The 23,571-nt window shown below is 35.5% G+C and overlaps 1 non-coding gene across 1 annotated transcript; it reads right to left on the bottom strand.

Moving 5' to 3' along the window:
* Positions 1 to 19,723: 19,723 nt before the first annotated feature.
* Positions 19,724 to 19,830, bottom strand: LOC129518923 (U6 spliceosomal RNA). Its single transcript, XR_008666261.1, has one exon. It is a non-coding gene; the product is annotated as a U6 spliceosomal RNA (small nuclear RNA).
* Positions 19,831 to 23,571: the final 3,741 nt, after the last annotated feature.

The following is a 23,571-nucleotide window of genomic DNA, read 5'->3' as shown; positions in this document are numbered from 1 at the left end:
TTTTTGACTTTTTGGAGAACCTCCATACTGTTTTCCAGGCTGGCTGCCCCAGTTTGCATTCCCACCAACAGTGTAAGAGGGTTTTTCTTTTTCTGCATCCTCTCTAACACCTGTTGTTTCTTGTGTTGTTGCTTATAACTGTTCTGACAGATATAAGGTGATAGCTCCTTGTAGTTTTGATTTGTATTTCCCTTATCATCAGTAATGTTGAGCATTTTCCATGCATCTCTTAGCCATCAATAGGTCATCTTTGGAGAAATGCCTATTCATGTCCTCTGCCTGTTTTTCAGTTGGATTATTTTTTTGTGTTAACTTTTTTAAGTTCTTTATAGATTCTAGATATTAACCCTTTATCATATATGTCATGGGCAAATATCTCCTCCCATTCTGTAGGATGCTTTTCAGTTTTGTTGATTCCTTCCTTTGCTGCGCAGAAGCTTTCTATTTTGATGTAGTCCCGATACCTTATTTTTGCTTTTGCTTCCCTTGCTTCGGTAGACATGTCTAGAAAGAAGTTGCTATGGCCAATGTCAGAGAGGTTACTGCCTGTGTTCTCTAGGGTTTTTATTGTTTCAGGTCTCCCATTTAAGTCTTTCATCCATTTTGAATTTATATTTTGTATGGTGTAAGAAAGTGGTCTAGTTTCCTTCTTTTGCATGTGGCTGTCTAGTTTTCCCAGCACCATTTGTTGAGAAGACTGTCATTTTTCCATTGGATATTTTTTCCTGCTTTGTCAAAGATGAGTTGACCATATAGCTGTGGGTCATTTCTCAATTTTCTTTTCTGATCAAAGGATCTATGTATCTATTTTCATGCCAGGACCAGACGTTTTTTGGTTCATTCCAGCTTTGTACTATATCTTAACGTTGTGATGACTCCAGCTTTGCTTTTTTAAGGTTGCTTTGGCTATTGAGGGTCTCCAGTTGCTCCATATAAATTTTGGGGTGGTTTGTTCTGGCGCCATGAAAAATGCTGGTGGTATTTTGATAGGATTCATGTTAATTGTATAGATTTTTGGGGTAGTATGGACATTTTGTCAATATTTGTTCTTCCAATCCATAAGCATGGAATATCTTTCCATTTGTTTGTGTTCTCTTCAGTTTATTTCATCAGTGTTTGATAGTTTTCAGAGTATAGGTCTTTGACCTCTTTGGTTAGGTTTATTCCTAGGTATCTTAATATTTTTGGTGCAATTTTAAAGAGGATTGTTTCCTTCATTTCTCTTTCTGCTGCTTCGTTGGTGTATCGAAATGCAACAGATTTCTGTACGTTGATTTTTGTATCCTGCACCTTTATTGAATTCACTTATCAGCTTTGGCAGTTTTCTGGTGGAGTCTTAAGGGTTTTTGTGATATAGTGTGTGTGTGTGTGTGTGTGTGTGTGTGTGTGTGTGTGATCTAATAGCAAAGTTCTTATGATTTGGATGCCTTTTGTTTTTGTTGTTGGATTGCTGTGGGTAGAAATTCTAGTATTATGTCAAATATACGTGCTGAGAGTGGACATCCTTGTCTTGTTTGTGACATAAAGGAAAGGCTCTCAGTGTTTGCCCATTGAGGATGATGTTCTCTGTGGGTTTCTTTTTAAGATAAAGAAATCAAAAACAAAAAGGGATTAGTCCATGGCAATCCAGTCAGCTATGCTGAAAATGAAATGTCTATCTCCTGATGGTAAAAGCATATTAAGTAGATGAGTGCTCTTCTAAAATAGTTACTAGAATAAAATGTCAGAAGAATTCCAAAATGAACGTCTCTGTAAAAAAAAATTTTTTATAGAGAACGTTTGTTAGCTTATGAGCTGCTGCAGATGGGCACAATCCTTGTTTTGAGCACGTACAGTGCTGGTACTCATTAGTATTTTTTAACACTATTATTAAGGTGTGACTTACATGCCATAAAATATATTCACTTGTGTACAATTCAGTGATTTTTTTTAGTAAGATGACCAAGTTATATAACCATCAATGCTATAAAGATTTTTGAAAAAAATACTGCCATCGTTAATGGTACACTGTATGTTTAGTACCTGGAATTTAAATAAAAGGAAAAGGAAAATAAAATATTAAAAGGAAATAAAATATTTCTGTCACCACATTAAGGTGTCTCATGCCAGTTTATAGTTAATCCCCTTTCCCACCCTAAGTCGTAGGCAGTCACTAAATGTAGTCACTTACTATCTCTACAGACTTGCCATTTTTTTTAATGTGTCCTATAAGTGAATTAATGAAATAATGTGGTCTTCAGTGGCTGGCTGTTTTCACTTAGCATGATTTCAAGTTTCCTTATGGTGTAGCATGTGCCTGTACTTCATTCTTTTTATGGTGAACAGTCTCTCACCACATGGATATAACTCAGTTTTGCTTATCCATTCACCAGTCAATGGGTGCTTAGGTTGGTTTGATTTCTTAGTTGTTAGGAAGAATGCTGCTATTACTAGTATTTAAAGAGATTTGGCTGTGGTGGCGGCTACTGGCAGGAGCTGAGAACACCTGCTAATAATGATGCTACTGAATATAAAGAGGGGGAAGCACTTTGGTAAGCATTAAGAAGTATAAGGATTAAAAAAAAAGCATAAGGATTGAGTACAGGGTAGTAAGAATAGAAAAGAAGAATACACCTGGTTAATGGTAGTTACTGAAGGTTTACTTTTGTGCTTGGAAAAATGCCAATCAATACATTATTTCAAAAAATGTTTATTAGAAAAAATATTTATTAGGTACCTCCTCTATGTCAGATACTGAGCTTAGAAATTATGGCAGGATATAGGATGCAGAGAAATGATCAAACTAGCAAAAACAAATCCAAATGCTGTAACTAGGAACCGTAGGAGAATTTTTTAAGGGAAACCCTGCTGACAAGTTAAAAAAAAATTAATGGAAGCAAATAAGTCATATTTTACTTGCAGGATAGCTTCTGATAGGTTATCCCCCCTTTCAGAAAATGTGTGCTCCTCGGAATTTGGGTAAGTAGCTACTTGAGGTCCCTAGGGAGTCGCTTTTACAGGAATCGTTCATGTAGATCCTGTAATACAGTTGTCAATTCTGTTATTTACAATAAAGCAATCCTAAAATGTGCTCTAATGCTTATTTAATCAAGTTATCAGGCAGCTTGTGTTACCTTGTAGGTTTTAAATATGACTCTTTCTTCCTAATATGAAAAAAGCCAAATGCCTATCCCAATAATAGAATGTGATAATGTACTTTATTGATAATTTGATTTTCAGATGATTCATTAAGCTCTTCAGGTTACTTTGTAGCTAAGCAACAGGCCTATAGAAAGACACCTGATTTACTCAAGAGAGAGAAATATGAATGCATGCTCTGATCTTTATGATGTTCTGAAATTACATTGAACTTTCCAGAATGGTTTCCTTCAAAATGCATCCTATAGAACACCAGGTCCATTAATTGTCCACATAGAAATAGAAATTCCTTGTTTAAGTAAGTTTGGAACGTGTTGCATAGTATACCCCCTCTATTGGAAATTCACAGTGTTTATAAAGGTTCTGAGAAATGCTGCTAGGAGGAAGCATGTAGAACTGATTATTTCTCAGTGTTTTCCAAGTATGTCTTAAAACACAGCTCTATTTTTACATATACCAATAAATATCTTGTGGAATTAGTAACCTGTGGAAGACCCAGGTTAATTACTGGTTTAGATGATGAAGTATTAGAAGAACATAATACAGCATGAATGTTATTCCTGGGTCTGTTAAAAGATCTGTGGAGATGAAAGAAGGAGAAATGGGGAAAAACCATATCCCTTCTATTGATGAACAAGCAGGGAAAGCCAGGGCAGTCTGGGTCCCCCGTGTAATCATCTGTGAGTTCAGAAAGAATAGCTTTGGAATCTGCTTAATTTCTTACATTTATATTTCCCCATTTGGGAAAAGATTCTTTATTGACTAGAGTATAAATCTCTTACTGCTGGAATTGTGCTGTGATTTTTAATCCTGACTCCTTAATCTTCTAGTTGTGAGACTTTGAGCAAGTTATTTGATCATCTAATCCTGTATTTACTCATCTGTAACATGAACATGCTGGGGATGCATACCTCATCGGGCTGTTGTAAGAGTCCAATGAGATAATGATTGACTCAGAATGGTACCTGATACATAGTGAGTTCTCAAATATTTATAGCTGTAAAAATAAATACATTCATATCTGTTAACATGTCATAGAGATATTTATTCCTTTGTAAACTAAATTGATTTTTCTTTGCCCTTATACCCACTGTATACTCCCCACCCCACACCCACTCCATTCTTCCACCTAAGTAGTGAGCTCTTTCAGTCCAGGGAACAAGTCTTAAGCAACTTTGAAACAATAGGTAGCATAATCCCCAGTATGTAAGAGGTGCTTACCATGTATCTTTTTTTTAAAGATTTTATTTATTTATTTATTTATTTATTTATTTATTTATTTATTTATTTTTTTTTTTGAGAGAGAACAGGAGTGGCAGGGAGGGGCAGAGAGAGAGAGAGAGAGAGAGAGAGAGAGAGAGAAGCAGACTCTCCACTGACCAGGGAACCTGATGGGAGGCTTGATGCCAGGACCCCGGGATTATGACCTGAGCCAAAGGCAGAGGCTAACTGATTGAGCACCCCACCCCCTGGCGCTCCTCACCACGTATCTTACATAAATCACAGTTGGGGAGGAGGGAGAGGAGATAAAATGTGCAAAGCTACTGTTCTTAAATTTTTAATCTGGTGTTCTTGTCAACAGTTGTCAAAAGAATTAAAGTAACCCCATTTCTGTGTCTCTTGTTTGGGGAAAAGAGTAGTAGATATTATCCTGAAAGAAGTATAACTATAATACATAGAATGCCACCTTTAGGCTGACATCTCATCAGAGTAATTGAGGTGGCAAAGTTCCTAGTGATACAAACAGGGAAGCTAATGAACCAAAGTGACTTTTCTGCTATTTTCTTGAAGTATAAAATTGGAGGCCATGTACTGTGCATCTTGTGATCTTAATATCTATGGTGATTTTCTTAGATACAAGCTTTCTATAATTTTTTGTATATAATAATAGCAATAAAAGTGATAACGGTTATGGTTTATCATAACCAGAATACCTGGCTAGCCACTTGAGAATGCATTAATCCAGTGAAGGATATTGGTGCTTTGGGTAACAATACTTTGCTTTGCAGACTAAGCAACTCTCCTTTTTCAGCAAATCTATTAGTGTTCTTCCTTAGAGATAAAATTTATGTTAGAACACTTGCATAAGAATAATAAATAGATTATGAGGAGTTCTTCCTGTATGCCAACAATTCGCCAAGTGCTTTATATGCATAGCCTTAATCAATGCCTAAATACCTTAAAAGGCAAATATTACTCCATTTTTTAGATTAAGTAATAGAAGTAACTCCTCCAGAGTCACCCAGATATAAGTGACAAAGCTACAATCTGAATCTGTATCTGTCTAAACAAATACCACTGATGCACTCGACTGTATTTCAGTTACTATTCAAATAAGCAAAATTCTAACATGGAGAGATTGCTGGGTAGAATGAGGCGCAGCAGGCATAGGGTCTCTGCATGGCTTCAGAATCTGTCTTTGCAACCTTGGAATAGTAGCCCAGGTATTCTGAGCTCAATTTCTATACTTATAAATTGGAGGTAATATAACCTATCTTATATATCGAATAAGGCTGTTAGAAAAGAAGCTAACAATTCTACGTATATGGATGTGCATTTTATATTTGAAACTGTCAAAATTTGTTTTTAAACCTTCTTTTACTGCTGTACCTCTGCTCTCTGCCAAATGAAGGAAGTTTCAAGGAAGATTAATGCTCATAGTAATAAATGCTTAATATTTAATGAGCAGTTCTTATGTGCCTGGCAATATCGTAATCATCTCAACAGCCAATTTAAGTTGCTCTATTTACCAGGTAAGAAAATAGGGGACATTAAGAGAGAAGGTAACAAACCCTGAGTAACAAGATAGTAAGGCTATGATAGTAACCCAGGCAATACAGGGCAGTTTTTGACCAAACACTCTACTGCCAGTCTAGATAAAGTTGATTATGTGTTAGATTGGTTTGATGTTTGTAATCAAGGTACTCTTACATAAGTCCTACTACTAAGATTCTGTAGTTCTTGACCTCCACGGAAGGACAGACTTTCATGGGAAAGATGAGATTTTTTTTTCACATGCAGTTACTTCAAAAACTATTTGTTGAAATTAATTTTAGAAAGGCAAATATGTACTGAATAAAAATGAATGTTATCCAACATGGAGGCACACAGGGAAAAATTGAAATGCATATCAAATAAACCTTGTGGCTCTCATAACTGAGACTGTAATCACTACTTTTGTTTTAAATTTACTGTTACTGTCCCTCTATTTCCCCTCAGGTAACTGTAACACTGTCTACCCAGTACACCAAACAAGGAAACAGAGAATTCTCTTAAGTTCACTTCTCTCTTCCCTCACCTTTGCCCCTCAGATTGCCAACAAATCTTACTCTAATGCTCTTAATGAAATGAGTCCCAAATCTAGCTTATTGGTACTATGTTCTCTGTAGCTGTCACTCAGAAAACGATATAAACTTCCTAAATGGATTCCAGCCTCCAGATTCTCATATTACCTTTACCAGTTTCATGAGGGTTACTATCCCCAAAGCAGACAAACTCTCCACCTCTGCTTCAATATCTCTTTCTCATCTACTGTTGTCAGGATAAAATCCAAACTCCATATCATGGCATGCAAAGTTTTTTTTGTATTCCAGTCAGATTTTTCTCAGATTCTTTTACAGCATCCTTCACAAATCTCATGGTCATGAATATGTCCTCCTTGTCTGAACACTGTGCCTCTGAACACCTGCCTCTAAACATCTATTCTGCACTTCTCTGTCTATAATTCCTTTCTCTCTCTGGCAAGCTCCAGTTTATCTTGTAAAACCAAATTCAAACTTTTCCACCTCTGAAAGCTTTACCTAGGGTACAAGAAAAGGTTTTTCCTTAACCTGATCTGTCCCAGGCAAAGAGGTGGTCACACTCTCTTCTGAGCTTCATGGCATTATATTTTTATATACACTTTTTATTTTAGAGTAATTTTAGATATTTAGAAAACTTAAAAAGCTAGTACAGAGAGTTCCCATATACCCCATATTCACTTTCCTCTGTTATTTTTTCATTAGTGGGGTACACTTGTCACAAATAACAGGACACTGTGCATTATTATTATTCACTAAGGTCCACATTTTATTCAGGTTTTCTCGGTTGTTGGCCATTTGACTTTTTTTTGTTGTTGTCGTTTCAGGATTTTATATAAGATGCCACATTACATTTAATTCTTAGATCTCCTTAGACTTCTCTTGGCTGTGGCAGTTTCTCAGACTTGGCTTATGTTTTATTTTCTTGACAACTTTGAAAAGTACTAGTTGGTAGATGTTTTGTAGAATTTTCCTAAATTAGGATTTGTCTGTTGCTTTTGAGGCTAGGATCATGGGCTTTTGGAGACATATCCCCGAGGTAAAGTGCCATTCTCATCACATAATATCAAGGGTACTTTCTGTCATCATGACTTAGTGCTATTGATGTTGACCGTGATTAGCTTGCTGAGGTAGTGCTTGTCCAGTTTCTCTATTGCAAAGTGACTCTTTTTACCCTTTTCCATACTGTCCTCTTGGAGAGGAAATTATCGTGAGCACCTCACACTAACAGAGGAATTATGTTCCACCTCCTTAAAGATGAAGTGCACATAAATTTTTCTACTGCATGCGATATTACTCTATTCTCCATTTATTTATTCAGTCATTGATATAATTTTTGAAGTCATGGATGTATGTTATGTACTTGTTTATACATTTGACTCTTGAACAACATGGATTTGAACTGAGTGGTTTCATTTTTTTTTAAAGATTTTAGTTATTCATGAGAGACACACAGAGGGAGGGAGGGAGGGAGGGAGGGAGGGAGGGAGGGAGGGAGGGAGAGAGAGAGAGAGAGAGAGAGAGAGAGAGAGAGAGGAAGAGACACAGGCAGAGGGAGAAGCAGGCTCCATGCAGAGAGCCTGATGTGGGACTCCATCCCAGGACTCCAGGATCACAACCTGAGCCAAAGGCAGACGCTTAACTGCTGAGCCATCTAGGTGTCCCAGGTTTCATTTTTATGGAGATTTATATATATGTATAAATACAATACTGTAAGTGTATTTTTCCTTATGATTTTCTTAATATTTTCTCTAGTTTATTGTAATAAAACAGTATAAATACATAAAATATACAAAATACTTGTTAACTAACACTTCATGTTATTTTCAAAGCTTCCTATCAACAGGAGGCTATTAGTAGTAAAGTTTTTGGGGAGTCAAAAGTTACATGTAGATTTCCTACTGTGGGGGGAGTCATTATTCAAGAGTCAACTGTGATCTAATATATATTTCTATTATCCAGGTTATTCAAGTTTTGGCTCTTGGAAGTTCTTTACTTGGTTCCTGTGTCCTTTTCACATGCCCATATCTGTGCATGTTCGTGTGTGTGTGTGTGGGGGGGGCAACACTTTTTTACCTTTTGTTTCCAGGCTCATCTTAAATATTCCCCACCTCAGTCATACCTAGATGAAGCCATTTCCCCAAGAGACCTTTGTTCCCTTTATTGAAGAAAGCATTAGAAATCAGGTTCTGGATACTGGGACCCAATAGTATAACTACATTTCTATTATGTAGCCCACATCAAATTAATTTTATTTTTCTCTCCCATTAGGCTGCTATCTACAATGTTCATATTATCTTACACAAGAATAAATCCTTTAAAGTTTGTAACCTTGCATTCTTATTTGATGGATTTATAGTGTTTTTCTGTACGATTAGATTATAAAATCTAATGTTGAAATATTTCATATATGTCTTACAGGGCCCTGCATCAGTCAGTTATGTTTTATGATTCTGGGGCTGAATTTTGTGCTTTTACCTTTTCCAGATTCTTTTCTTGCAGCAAAATTCATCTTTTCTGTGCTTACCTCTTCTAATTGCAGATGTAACAGATTGAAACTGAAACTTTCACAAGGGACTAGTCCTTTGAACTATAGCCTGGCACATAATATCCTGTCACTTTGTTATGGTGTAAAGAATCCAGAACAGGACTATGATTCATTTTTTAAAAATATTTTATTTATTCATGAGTGACACAGAGAGAGGCAGAGACATAGGCAGAGGGAGAAACAAGCTCCCTCTGAGGAGCCTGATACAAGACTCAATCCCAGGACCCTGAGATCTTGCCCTGAGCTGAATGCAGATACTAAACCACTGAGCTACCCAGGCATTCCAGGACTACAATTCATTTTAATATAAATCACCCATTTGTTCATTAATACTCATCACTTAAGAATTTGACTCATGAAAAGAAGGGATATAGTAGTTCACAGAACTGGAAAGAAAATTCAGTTAAGGCTGGATACGGTGCATCAAATGATATGAAAAGTCTATGTGTGTCTCATCTTTACTCACGCTGATTCTCTTTGTACCTTGTCATTTCTTCTCCTGCCTCCCATTATATTCTATAACTCTCTAATACATCAGATTCCCTCTTGTACTATAGCCGTATTTCTACTAATACTATTCAACGACTAAACAGCTCTCTGAGGGCACATTGGGTATTTCTGGTTTATTGGTGTATCTTCCTTGAATTTGCAAAAACTACTTTTAGCATCTGTAATTTCCATTTTTTTTTAACTTTCAAAGAGAAAAGTACCTCTCAAAACAAACAAGCCCTGACCCTTATTAAGTTATTCCCTCCCCACTCCGGCCTCCTACCCCTGCCAGAAATCAGTGAGTATATCCAAGGTGTTGCATACCCTGGTCAGAGTGTGCCATTTGGATATCATGTAGTTGAATGCGCCCAAGCCATACTGTATTGTATGGTATTGACAACTGATTCAAGTCACTATACTATGCAAATTTTTGGTTAGGTTTGGTAGCTCATTTTAGTTAGTACATCCATGTTGTTTTCTATGACAAATTTCCAAATAAAGTATTTGTAATTCTTTTTTTTTCTTGTAGCACAGACTATTTACAACATAAACTAAAATCTGTTTTCTATGGCTTTGAAACAAATTTTCATCTTAAAACTTGGCTTCAAGGCAACATTGATTTCTTGTACCCCTGCAGGGTTTAGCTCTTCTAAGGTGGAATCATTTGGGTTGCTCTGCTCCTTTTAAGTGGGTTTCTTCACCAATCTGAAGGTCAATTGGCTATCATTCTAACTAGGGTGGCCTTGATGACTTGGATGATATAGTTCTCTGATCTTCTAGCAAGTAGGCCTGGACATGTTTCAAGTCAATGACATGTTTCAAGTAAGCCCCATGTGCAAGTTTGTTTTAAGCTTCTGCTTATACCATGTTTGTTACCATACAGTTTGTCAAAATAAGTCTCATAGTTGAGTGGAAGGTCAATTGACAGTGCATGTTATCCTGCTCATGATTGCAGGGAAATGCAAAGTTACATATCAAGTGGTGTGGGTATAGGGAAGAGGTAATGAATCTTGGATACTCCTAGAATCTACTGCAACCAGGTGATGTAGAAATGGAATAAAGAATTAGATCCATGATATGCCTTCAGAGAGCTGATTGTTGATCAGGGAAGTAATATAAATATTACAGGAAAGAATATAATGTATCATTAAAGTAACAAAGCAAAATTGGAGATAAAAATTATGCTTAATTGGAAACAAAGACTTCAGAAGAAAATGACACATTTGAGTTTATTTGTAGTTACACAATCCTAAATTGGATGAATAATGTAAAAATATTTCCATCTTTTGGAATACTAATCCCTTTAAATGCAAGAACTTGATAATTTGGCTTGATGTATTTTACTTCTGAATCTTTAAAAAGTAAATTAACCTAAATGCTAGTAGAGCTTCTGTAGTTGATAAAATATTCTTAGAAAAAAAATAACCTTTAGATGTACCATTTCAGGGGATCCCTGGGTGGCGCAGCGGTTTGGCGCCTGCCTTTGGCCAAGGGCGCGATCCTGGAGTCCTGGGATTGAATCCCACGTCGGGCTCCCAGTACATGGAGCCTGCTTCTCCTTCTGCCTATGTCTCTGCCTCTCTCTTTCTCTCTGTGTGACTATCATAAATTTAAAAAAAAAATTTTAGATGTACCATTTCATAGTTATTACCTATTTGTAACATTAGTAATAAATTAAGAGTATAGTCAGTGGGTCATTAATCTGTATGAATTTTGTCACAGATCTTTCTTGGAAAAACAGCATGTGTACATTTAAGACCTGTATCTATTTGCCCTTCTGTGATCCAGAAACCTCTATTTTACAGTTTCATGGGCCTATAAAGCTTTCCTGCACATTTCGTGGGCATTTATTGGGCCTCCCTTTTGTACTCAACATCCTAGTAGAAATCAAATATCAAAGAAGTGGGGAATATGTTGACATTCTTTTAAGTCCAAGTGCTTTCAGTTGAAGGAGTGAAGATGAAAACACCCATTAAATTGTCTGAAAAACTAAATAATATTTCACTTTGAGCTCTGTGAACGTTTCCTTCCTTGTGTGTAGTTTTCTGTCCTATTTCTAGACATCTGAAGACTGAGATGTGACCTTACTGGATATAAATTCCTCATTCCCTCCACCCCCCCCACATATATAATTTAAGTTAGGTGAGACTATTTCTAGACAGAGACTTTTGTCTTGAATCTGAAGGTGGAATTTCATGTGTGTGTTCTGCAAAGAATACATACTAAGAGAGACCTGAAGGAGGAATGAGTGATGTAACATAGTCCAGTAGGTACAAACCTTTCTTAAATGAAATTATCTATGGGTGGAATCCCCAGAAGAAGTAGTATTACTATGTGTTTCATACAGTAGCACTGTGGAGGTATCATAAATGAAATGTTCCTCAAAAAATCACCAAAAAGCAGAATATGAAGCATGGGTGTTTATCTTTATTGTTCATGAAACTTTATATTTTTAATGTTCCTTGATATATAGAAAATAGCAAAAACTGGAATGATTAGATTATATGTTGTATACTTTAAAAGATACAGAAAATAACATAAAAAGTGAACTTTTGCCCAATTTTAAAATTCCCATTCACAAAAAAAAATTCCCATTCACTTTGAGAAAGAGCCATAATAGGCATACATATATGGTTAAATATTTTTCCTGCTATATCTTTCTTCCCACTTGAGAAATGTTAAATTGCATCATTTTACAATGGAATATGATTCTTTGATATATACAGGTGTCATCTTTAATACAAATTTTGCTCTAAATATCCTATGTGTTCAGAAAGCTGTAAGAATTTGCAGATGTTCCTGATTACAGCCTTTAAAAATAAGACTAGCCACAAGAGCAAAAAACAGAGTCCAGATGTCCGTTGACAGATAAATGAAGAAGATGTGGTATATATTTATAATGGAATATTACTCAGCCATCAAAAAAGAATGAAATCTTGCCATTTGCATCAACATGGATGGATCAAGAGAGTAGTATGCTAAGCAAAATAAGTTAGAGAAAGACTAATACCACACAATTTCACTCATATGTAGAGTTTAAGAAAACAGATCAACATAAGGGAAGGCAAGGAAAAACTAAGAGGAGAACAGAGAGGAAGACAAACCATAAGAGACTCTTAACTTTAGGAAACAAAATGAAGGTCGCTGGAGGGGGATGGGTGGGGGGACTGGGTAACTGGGTGATGGGCATTAAGGAGGGCATGTGATGGAATGAGCACTGGGTATCATATGCAACTAATCACTAAATTTTACCTTTGAAACTAAATAAAAGAAAATTTTATGCATTAAATTTTTAATAAAAAAGACTAGATGCATCTTTATAATTTCTTTCTACCTTGTCTCTGACACACGACTTAAGGAAAACTGAAGGTGGACGTGAACTGAGTGAAATGTGATAAGTATCTTCTGTCTTTTATTTTCATTGCAGGAGATCATTGTTCATTGCCTCAGAAATATTTTAACTTCACTCTCCATTTCTTAGATTTCTGACTAGAAATAGCAGAATTTCAGGAAAATCTGAAGGCATGAAAAAGGCCCTCCCTACTTTCGTGGGAGGAAAAAAATGCCAGCACATGTGTGAGAGATGTCGAGGAAAAAATTTTAAAAATTAATACTTCGTTTTTGTATTTTTTTTCAACCTAAACCTACTTGATTATTTTTCAAAGCACAAAAGGAAATGTTTATAATTTGGTTTTCTGAATTTCTTTGGCATGCATTTTATATATAAAATCATTACAAATGTAGTTGTTATAGGAATATTGTTACAGAGTTGGAGTGTGCTGATTTTTCAACAATCTCCAATTATATTTTTTTGCCAATTTAAGAAAAGACTAGAATGGGAAGGAAGAACCCATCAATATTATTGCAAAACAAAGAAAGTTACTATGTTTCTTGGACTTGCGGCCCTTAACGATGCAGAATACCCCTTTTCAGAAAAAAAAATGCATTATAGAGTGGCAGACTCCACTGATTTCGTACAAATTTTATACATGGAAATATATCTAATTTCTTTTTTTTGGTTAATATTATAAGCAGTTTCTTCTCCTATTTTTTATTTTTATCATCTTTCACAGACTGCTGAAAACTAAGCATTGGGACAAACTTAACCTGTTCATGATGTCCTTCCCTTGCTCGTGAAATCAGTATGCCTTCTAATACAAAAAAATGTATTTTTTATTATAGTAGTCATTGTTTAATAGAGAAAAAAATTTTTTTTAAAAAGGAAATATTTATCTGGGGGAAGACTGTATTGCTCAGGACTGTTAGTTTCCACAACAGAAAATCACGCTAGCTAGTTAAAATGGAAGAGGGATTATTGAAAACATACTGGGTATTTCCTAAGTTGTTCCTGGGTGGGATTGTAGAACGTGAGAGGAACAGGACAGAGAGGCTTTGAGGATGTGTAGTATGGGGCAGTATGCAAATTATGATTCTGTTTCTTTCTTTTTTTAAGATTTTATTTATTGATTCATGAGAGACAGAGAGGCAGAGGGAGAAGCAGGCTCCCTGCAAGGAGTGTGATGCAGGACTCCATCCCAGGACCCCAGGATCACAACCTGAGCCAAAGGCCACTGAGCCACCCAGGTGCCCCTCTACAGAATTGGCCACTGAGCCACCCAGGTGCCCCTCTACAGAATTGGTTCTAAACCTTGCTGTGATCACAGTTTATTTCTTCACCTCTAGTATCCTGCCAAGATCTGTTTCCATGCTTTCTATGCTGCTCCATTGGTCTACTTGTCTATCCTTGTGCATGTAATACACGGTCTTGTTTACCACAGTTTTATATGCCATGATATATATATATATATATATATATATATATATATATAGGCTTATATATATATATATATATATATATATATATATATATATATATATATATATAAGCTCTACGTTTTTGTATCCCGTTAAGGATGTCTTTGCTTTCCTTAGCCATTTACAGCTTCCTATAAATTTTAGAATTGGCTAGCTGAATTGCAAAGCAAAACATAATAAAACAAAACACCTGTTGTGATTTTTATTTTGATTGTTTTACAGTCAGTTTTCAGGGAATTTTCACCTTTTTAATACTGAACATTCCAATTCATGAACAGGAGAGGTTTGTCCTTTTTAAAGTCTTTTATCTCTCTATAAAGTTTTATTATTTCCTCTGTGATGGTTGTATACATCGTTCAATTCTCTTCTAGGTACTTGATTCTGATGCTATTGTAAATGGCTCTTTAAAACTTCACTTTCTAGATATTCATTACTAGTATGTGTTTAATTTTTATTGAGCTTTAATTCACATACCATTAAATTTACCCCTTTCAAGTGTACAATGACTAATTTTTAGTATATTCACAAAGTTGGGCAACTGTCACCATTATGTAATTCCAGAACGCTTTGACCACTTCAAAAAGAAAGACTTCCCATGCCCACCCACAACTCTTGAAAACCACTAACCTACTTTCTGCTTCCATAAATTTCTCTATTCTAGATACCTTATAATTGAAATTATATGTATAGTTTTGTGTTTGGCTTCTTTCAATCAGCATATTTTAAAGATTCATCCATATTGTAGCACGTGCCAGTACTTCTTTACTTTTCATGATGGAATATCCTATTGTAGGGATATACGATTTTGTCTAACCATTTACCAACTGATGGACATATTTACAGTTTCCAGTTTCCAGCTATTATGACCAACACTGTCATAAACATTCATATACAATTATTTTTTGCTTTCAATTTTTTTCAGTATCTAGGAGTGAAATTGCTGAGCCATATTGTAACTATACAATGACCTTTTTGAGGAATGACCAAACAGCCTTCTACAAGAGTTGCACCATTTTACATCCCTACCATCAAGTTAAGAGGGTTCCAATTTCTCCACATCCATGCCAAATTTACTAATTTGTGATTTGTTATTCTACCTACTGTAGGGAGTGTGAAGTGGTCTCTCTTATTTTGATTTGCATTTCCCTAATAGTTAATAATGTTGAGGAATTTTTCATGTGCTTATTGGCTCTTTTTAGATCTTCTTTAGAAAAATATTTATTCAAAGTATATCCTCATTTTTGATTAGGTTAATTTCCTTCATATTATTACGTTATGAGACTTGTTTATTAATTCTAGATTCTAGACTCTGATCAAATATACAATTTACTAATATTATCTCCCATTCTGTGGTTTGTATGTTCACTTTTCTCAATATATCAAAAATGTTTTCTATTTTAGTGTAGTTATCTATTTTTTTCTTTAGCTCTTTGTGGTTTTGGGGTCACATTTAAGAAACTATAGCCTAATCTAGCATAAGCAAGATTTGGGTCTTTGTTTTCTGATAGAAATATTATAATTTCAGTTCTTACACTTTTTTTGGATCCATTTTTTATATTTTGGGGGGAGGGTAAGACATAGAATCTTTATTTCCTTGGCAGATAATACAAAAGATAAAGAAAACCCTTAATATTATCTTATTAAAAGCAGACCAATAACCTAAAAAAACTGTCATTTTAACAAGGAGAAAAAATAACCTTATTTTGTGTCAGTGTATTATTGAGCTCATTTTTATTTATTTTTTTCATTAGCCTCAGAGGTAGAATTTAGTGATTCATCTGTTGCATAACACCCAGTTCTCATTACATCAAGTGCCCTCCTTATTGCCAATCATCCAGTTACCCCTTCTCCTACCCACTTCCCTTTCAGCAACCTTCAGATTGTTTCCTAAAGTTCAGCATCTATTACAGTCTGCCTCCCTCTCAATTTTCATCTTATTTTATTTTTCCTTCTCTTCCTTAAATTCCACATCAGTGAATTCATACAGTATTATTAATTCTTGTAAATGGTGAGAGACGGCATCTCAGTTTCATATCTAGTTGTGTTTCCACCAAATTTGGTGAAAAGATTAATACTCTTCCCTCACAAAACCTTGGAGCTCCAACAACAACAACAAAAAATCAATTATGAATTTATGGGTTTATTTTTCTACTCTCAATTCTATTCCATTATATGTCTGTACTCAGAATAGTCTTGATTATGAAAATTTGTGGTTACTTTTAAATGGAAAGTAAATCCTCCAACTTTGCTATTCTTTCTCAACATTGTTTTGCTTATCCTGCATCACTTGAATTTCCCTATGAAATTTAGGATCAGCTTGTCAATTTCTGCAACAGCAAAGACAGAGTTCTGATAGAGAAGGTGTTGAATCAGTAGATGCACTTTGGGGAGATTACCATCTTAGAAACGTCAAGACTTGGGGGCAGGCCCGGTGGCCCAGCAGTTTAGCGCCGCCTTCGGCCCAGGGCGTGATCCTGGAGACCCAGGATCCAGTCCCACGTCGGGTTCCCTGCATGGAGCCTGTGTCTCTCTCTGTCTCTGTCTCTCTCTGTGTGTCTCTCTCGTGAATAAATAAATCTTTAAAAAAACGTTAAGTCTTCCAATTTATGATTATGGGGTATCTTTCCCATTACTCTGGAAAGGGGATTCTCCTCTCAAGCCTCCAGAAATAAATGCAGCACAACTGCTACCTTCAGCTTATTTCAGGGAGGCCCATTTTGGACTTCTATATTATGGAACTGTAAAGTATGAAAAAAGTTGTATTCTAAGAGCCACTAAAGTTAAAATTTGTTCCAACAGCTATAGAAAGGCAATGCACTTTCTCTTTCCAGTTTGTTGAGTATTTTTTTTTATCATACAAAGTTGGATTTTGTCAGTTGCTTTTTTTGGCATTTGTTTTGACATGTGTTTTCTGAATCTTTACTAACAAAGTGATTTAGATCACTGGTTCTCATGTTTTGAACCAACTTTGCCTTCCTGAAATAAATTCCACTTGATCATTATCTATAATTCCTTTTTTTAATGTTAGTGCCTTCACTTGTCAAGTGTCTCGTGAAGGATTTTTTCAAAATCTTTTTTTTTAAATTATTAAACTAAAAAACAAAAACCAGTTCACCCATTTCTCCCACTCCCTTGCAACCACCAATCTATTTTCAGCTTTTTTTAAAGATTTCACAAATAAGAAAGATATATGGGATTTATCTTTTACTGTCTGAATTATTTCACTTAGCATAATGCCCTCAAGGAACATGCATGTTGTCACAAATGTCAAGATTTCATTTTTTTATGGTTGAATAATATTACATGTTCTTTATACATTTATCCATCAATGGACACTTAGGTTGCTTTTGTATCTTGATTGTTGTAAATAATGCTGCAATTTAACATGGGGGTATATATATCTTTTCAAATTAGTGTCTTTATTATTTTATTTTTTATTTTTTAATAAATTAATTTTTATTGGTGTTCAATTTACCAACATACAGAATAACAAATCTTTATACTGTCATTTTTGTTTATCCATTTAGATAGACCAACCACTACTCTTCCTTCCTTCTCACAGGTTATTGTCTAATTTCCCTTTCATTTCATCCTGGAGAACTTCCTATAATGTATTTTGTAGGGCTGATCTATTAGCCATGAATTCTCTAACTATTTATCTGTCAATATATTAATTTCTCCCACTTTTTGGAAGTATAGTTTTCTTGGATATAAAATTCTTGGTTGACTTCACTTTTCCATCACCATTTTTAGTTCTGTTCTCCCACTGCCTTCTGATCATCATGGTTTTTGAAGAGTAAACAGCTGCTAATCAGATTGAGGACCATTTGTAGATGAGGTTTATGAGAGCTTCTCTAACTCTCTCAAGATGTGTCCCTGTATGCATCTCTTTCAGTTTATCTTACTTGGAATTTTTTGAGATTCTTGAATGTATAGATTAATATTTTCATCAAATGTGAAATTTTTCAGATATTATCTCTTTCAATATTGGTTTTTTGTCCTTTTATTTATCTCTTCTGGAATGTCCATTATGCATATCTCAGTACACTTGAGGGTGTCTCAGAGATTTGTGAAACTCATTTCAATTTTCTTCACTCTTTTGTCTTTTTGCTGTTCAGACCTTATTATCTCAATTGCTCTATCTTCAAGTTGGCTAATGTTTTTTTTTTTTTGCCCACTCAAAAAGCATATTGATCATCTACAGTTAGTATTTTTAAGACTTTAAAAAACAATTTTAGGTTCACAGGAAAACTGAGTGGAATATACATATATTTCTCATGTACCTCCTGCCCCTACATGTACAGGCTCTCCCATTATCAAGTCCTCCACCAGAGTGGTACATCTGTTACAAATAATGAACCTATATTTGACAGATCATTAGCATGCAAAGTCCATGGTTTATGTTTATGTTCATTCTTGCTATTGGACATTCTATGTGTTTTGACAAATGTATGATGATATGTATCCGTCATTTTAGTATCATAAGAAGTATTTTCACTGCCCTAAAAATCCTCTTTGCTCTATGTATTCATCCCCTGACCCCACCCCACCCACTGGCAACCACTGAATTTTTTACTGTCTTCATAGTTTTGCCATTTGCAGAATGTCACATAAGTTGAAATTATACAGTATGTAGCCTTCCTTAAGTATAACAGGATGGCTCTAGGGGGCTGGAGTTGAGCATTTCCCTTCCTCCATATGCCAGTCTGGAACTGACTGGATTGGTTATTTCTCTTCCTTCAAGTTAGTTAGGCTCTGGTTAAATAGTTTCTCCTGAAGGCAGGTGTTATTTAAAAACAATATGTCTCTGGCAGATATCAAAAGGTTACTTTTCCATCAGTCTACCAAAAGCAAAAAGGCAATTTTCTGTGATGTTTACTGTGGGAAACTGGTAAAGCTCCTGAAGGTAAATCCCACAAAATTGGGTGTGGGGGGTGTCACACTGAGCCTCCAACAATTACAGGTCAACTCTGAGGAGCTATGACCCCCATTATCTGTCTATGTTTCTTCGATCTAAGAAATTATAGTTTTCTTTTTGCCCTTTCCTCCTTTACAGATCCCAGGAGAATTGTTCATTTTTCAATCTGTTCATTTTTTTCTTACTGGATGTTAGGACAGAACAGTGACTTCCAAGCTCCTTACATGTAGAACCCAATATTTAATATTTTTATCTTATTTTTCTACTCCAGAAATTCTAAATTTTATTCATTTTCATGTGATTTCTGTCACATTTTTAATATTCTGTTTTGGTGAGACACATACTTTAGTTCTTTAAACATTTTTTTCAGTTCTTTGAAAATAGTTGAAATATCGGATTTAATTTTTTTTCCTTTAAGTCTGACACATGGGCTTTAGAGACAATTGTTGGCTTTTATTTCTTCTTCCTAGAGCATGGACCATACATTCTTTTTTTTTTCCTCCACAAGGTAGTTTTTGTTTTATGGAATGCTTCATAAATTTGCAGGTCATCATTGTGCAGGGGCCATGCTAATCTTCTCTTTATCATTCCAATTTTAGTATATGAGCTGTCAAAGCAAGTACTAGTATTTTTCTTTTTAACTGGGCATTAGAGACTCCTGGGTGGCTCCGTGGTTGAGTATCTGCCTTTAGCTCAGGTCATGATCCCGGGGTCCTGGGATTGCATCCTGCATCAGGCTCCTCACAGGGAGTCTGCTTCTCCTTCTGCCTATGTCTCTGCTTCTCTCTCTGTGTGTCTCTCATGAATAATTAAATCTTTTTAAAAGATAAACTGGGCATTATAACTAACATAATGTGGCAACTCTGGAAATTAGATTGTATTCTCTCTCCAAAGTCTGTTGTTATGCCTCATTGTTATTATTTTGTTTGTTTAGTTGCTTTTCTGAATTCAAGACAGCTCATAGTCTTTGTCACATGTGGCCACTGAGGTCTCCCCTCAGGGTCTAACAGGCCAGCTAGTGATTGGATGGAGAATTCCTTAAATTTCTGGAACCAATAAATCTTCCATTCTTTCCTAAGGGGCTGTGTGTGCATGTGGTGATACCAAACTCAGCAAGGTACTGTATAACTCTTACCTTTGCTTCCTGTGTTGACAAAACCTTAAGTTCAGCCTGAGGTTAGAGACTAGAATGTTCTCAGGGCTCTCTTATGCTGTGTACAGTTTTGGGTATGTACAAAGCTCTGTGCATGCACATGGCCTTTTTGACTCTGAGAAAGATTGGAGCTTTTCAAATCATTGCATATACATCCTGCTTCCTGGATTTCACTTTCAAGCTTGCCGATGAGCCTATTGTTTTTTTTTTCAACTTTTATCTTCTACTATAGGCAATTGCAATGTTAAATACATTGCCTTTTATTGTTTTCAAGAATCATCCTCATAGAAGTCTGTTAACACATTGTGAACTCTGAATCAGCTCAAACAAGGACAGTATTAAGAGTAAGGTCTTCCTTGAACCAACTAGACAGAGAAAACAATGACAATTCCTGGGAATGGGGCTTTGAAGGAGTTCCAAACTTACTCCTATACTCCTACCCCCAGGTTGCTGGTTTTTAGAGTTACCTCAGAAAAAGGAGTGGAGGGTCATTGTTCTTACCAAGATTCAATCACTGTTTTTTTTTTTTTTAGATTTATTTATTTTAGAGAGAAAGGGGGGAGAGGAGAGGGCGTGAACATGAGAGGGCAGAGGGAAAGGGAGAGTGAATCTCAAGCAGACTCCATATTGAGTGTGGAGCCCAACATGGAGCTGGATCATGTGGCCCTGAGATCACTACCTGAGTCGACACCCAAGAGTGCAGTCATTGTTTTTCAATAAACACTATCTGGATTGCTGAAGGCCTTTGCATAATTTTCAGAGTTTGAAATAAATTGGATGCTGAGAATGTTTTCCATGTTCTCACTGCTTTTATGGAGGAGAGAATTTATGGAAGTGCCTAATCTGCAATTTTCACTGAAGTCACTACCTAATTTTACTATATTGATTTTTTAAGCCCAAAAACCTTGCTAAGGTTTTTAAACTAAAGTTGTTTCTTTGAGGATTATTTTGTTTTTATAGCAATATAATGCTATACACTACAAATAAAGATGATTATGTTACTGTCTTTCCAATTCTATAATTTCATTTTTTCAGCCTTTTTGCACTGATTAGTACTTCTAGTATCATGATGAAGAGAGGTAGTAATAAGTCATCTTCCTTATATTCCCCATCTCAGTTTTGCCATAATAATTCAGATAAAAATATTCTTTTCATCCCAGTTTACTAAAAAATTTTACCCTGAATGAAATTTATTAAATTGTTACTGTTATATTTTAGAGATAATCATATGGTTTCCTTAAATTATTAATATTGTGCATTACCAAGTATTTAAAGCATATAAAAACCACAGATGTATGGTTTTAAGATGCCAGCTATGGAAAATGATAAAGTCAGCAGGCAGGGATAACAATGCTTTACTATTTTCAAAGAATGAATACCTGGGTACACTCAATTCCTACAACCTACTTGGGTACTACTGGAAACACTGATCCAGTTTAATGAAGTTCTCTACTGTCAACCCTATTAGGTGAATGGGACTGAATAATTATTAAGTGATTTTTGTCAAGTTCTAACTTTGTCCTATCTTTTAAAACCCTTGGTGAATAAAAATAACATTAAAATATTCAAATAAACTCCAGGAACTTGTATCTTTCAAGGATAAAAAGCATATACACTGTTGACAGAATGCCTGGGTGTGAACTCCAGATCTTTCAGTTAATGGCTAGGACTCTGGTCATAGCTCCTCTGTACATCAGTTTCCTCCTCTATTAAAATACCAGAAGTATCCTCACAGAACCATTTTCTCTTAAAAGATTTTATTTATGAGAGAAAAAGAGAGAAAGAGAGAGAGCATGCATGAGCAGGGGAAGGGGCAGAGGAAGAGGGACAAGCAAGCTCCCACTGAGTGTGGAACCTGAAGTGGGGCTCGATCCCACGACCATGAGATCACAGCCTGAGCTGATGTCAGACACTTAAACTGAGCCACCCTGGTGCACTTTTACAGAACTCTAAAGATTATGTATATTAAGTATATCAAGTGCTTGGCAAAGACCCTGTTAATAGGAAATGCTAAAAAAATGTGAGTTATAATATATATTTTCTTTCTACTTTAAGAGTACTGCCTAATATGTGGATGAGACCTATTATTGATATTTTACTACCCATTTCTACAGGCAATGTAAACCTATAGTCTTATCTAATTAATAGTTAAGGTCGTGCTATTTAGATTACTAGTATATAATGTCCATCCTAGAAAATCAGATTTAAATAGGAATTGTTTTTTTAAGATTTATTTATTTATTTATTTATTATTTATTTATTTATTTATTATTTATTTATTTTAAATTTCTTTATGATAGACATAGAGAGAGAGAGAGGCAGAGACACAGGAGGAGGGAGAAGCAAGCTCCATGCCGGGAGCCCGACGTGGGACTCGATTCCGGGACTCCAGGATCGCGCCCTGGGCCAAAGGCAGGCGCTAAACCACTGAGCCACCCAGGGATCCCCAGGAATTGGTTTTTTAAATCTTATCTCTGCATCTACCCTTTACTACAAAATCTATAACTCATGTATTAATGAAAGCTTTAGTTCATCATACAGACATATTACAGGATTTTCAATCTTGTTAAAATCTTGTATAAAATAGCTTTAAGAATAGCAATGTTTGGTGTTTTGCCTTTAAAATGGTAACTTTCTGTGTCTTATAAAGAATTCCCAGGTTATGAAGAAAGTTCTCCTCAAAAGAATCATCCCTTCATGATCATCAACAAATTTAATGCCAGTCATATAAAAAAACAAATTATGGAGGGAAATGGTCTATTGCATTAATGATGCAGAAATCATACATGGTATTTTGAGTCACACCAAGATATCAAAGTACATAAACAATAATAAAGATGATGAGGGCCTTCTAGAAGTGAGAGAACATCTTGAGGGAAAAGCTCTCTCTGACTTTTGAGTCACTATTTTAACTAATGGCAGCTTATTAGAGAATATAGCTGACAAGGTTTCATTCAAGCTTCACAAGAAGTAATAGAATTGGTCAAAGTAAGGGACACCATGGTAGCACTTGAAACAGTGTTGGTAAATATACAACATTCATTCATTTGTTCCTTCATTCAAGTAATACTGTTAAGCTCCTGCTGACCAGTTAGTATCAGATATCTAAAAGAAAAGGGTTGATGGGATATCTTTCCTCATGGAGAGTAGGTAGGCAGTAAACAAGCAAACACCAAGTAGACAAAATAATTTAATAGTAATTTTAGGGGCA

Source organism: Nyctereutes procyonoides, unplaced genomic scaffold (genome assembly GCF_905146905.1).
Source record: "Nyctereutes procyonoides isolate TBG_1078 unplaced genomic scaffold, NYPRO_anot_genome, whole genome shotgun sequence".
Classification (NCBI taxonomy): domain Eukaryota; kingdom Metazoa; phylum Chordata; class Mammalia; order Carnivora; family Canidae; genus Nyctereutes; species Nyctereutes procyonoides.
This window is presented reverse-complemented; position numbering and strand designations above follow the sequence as displayed.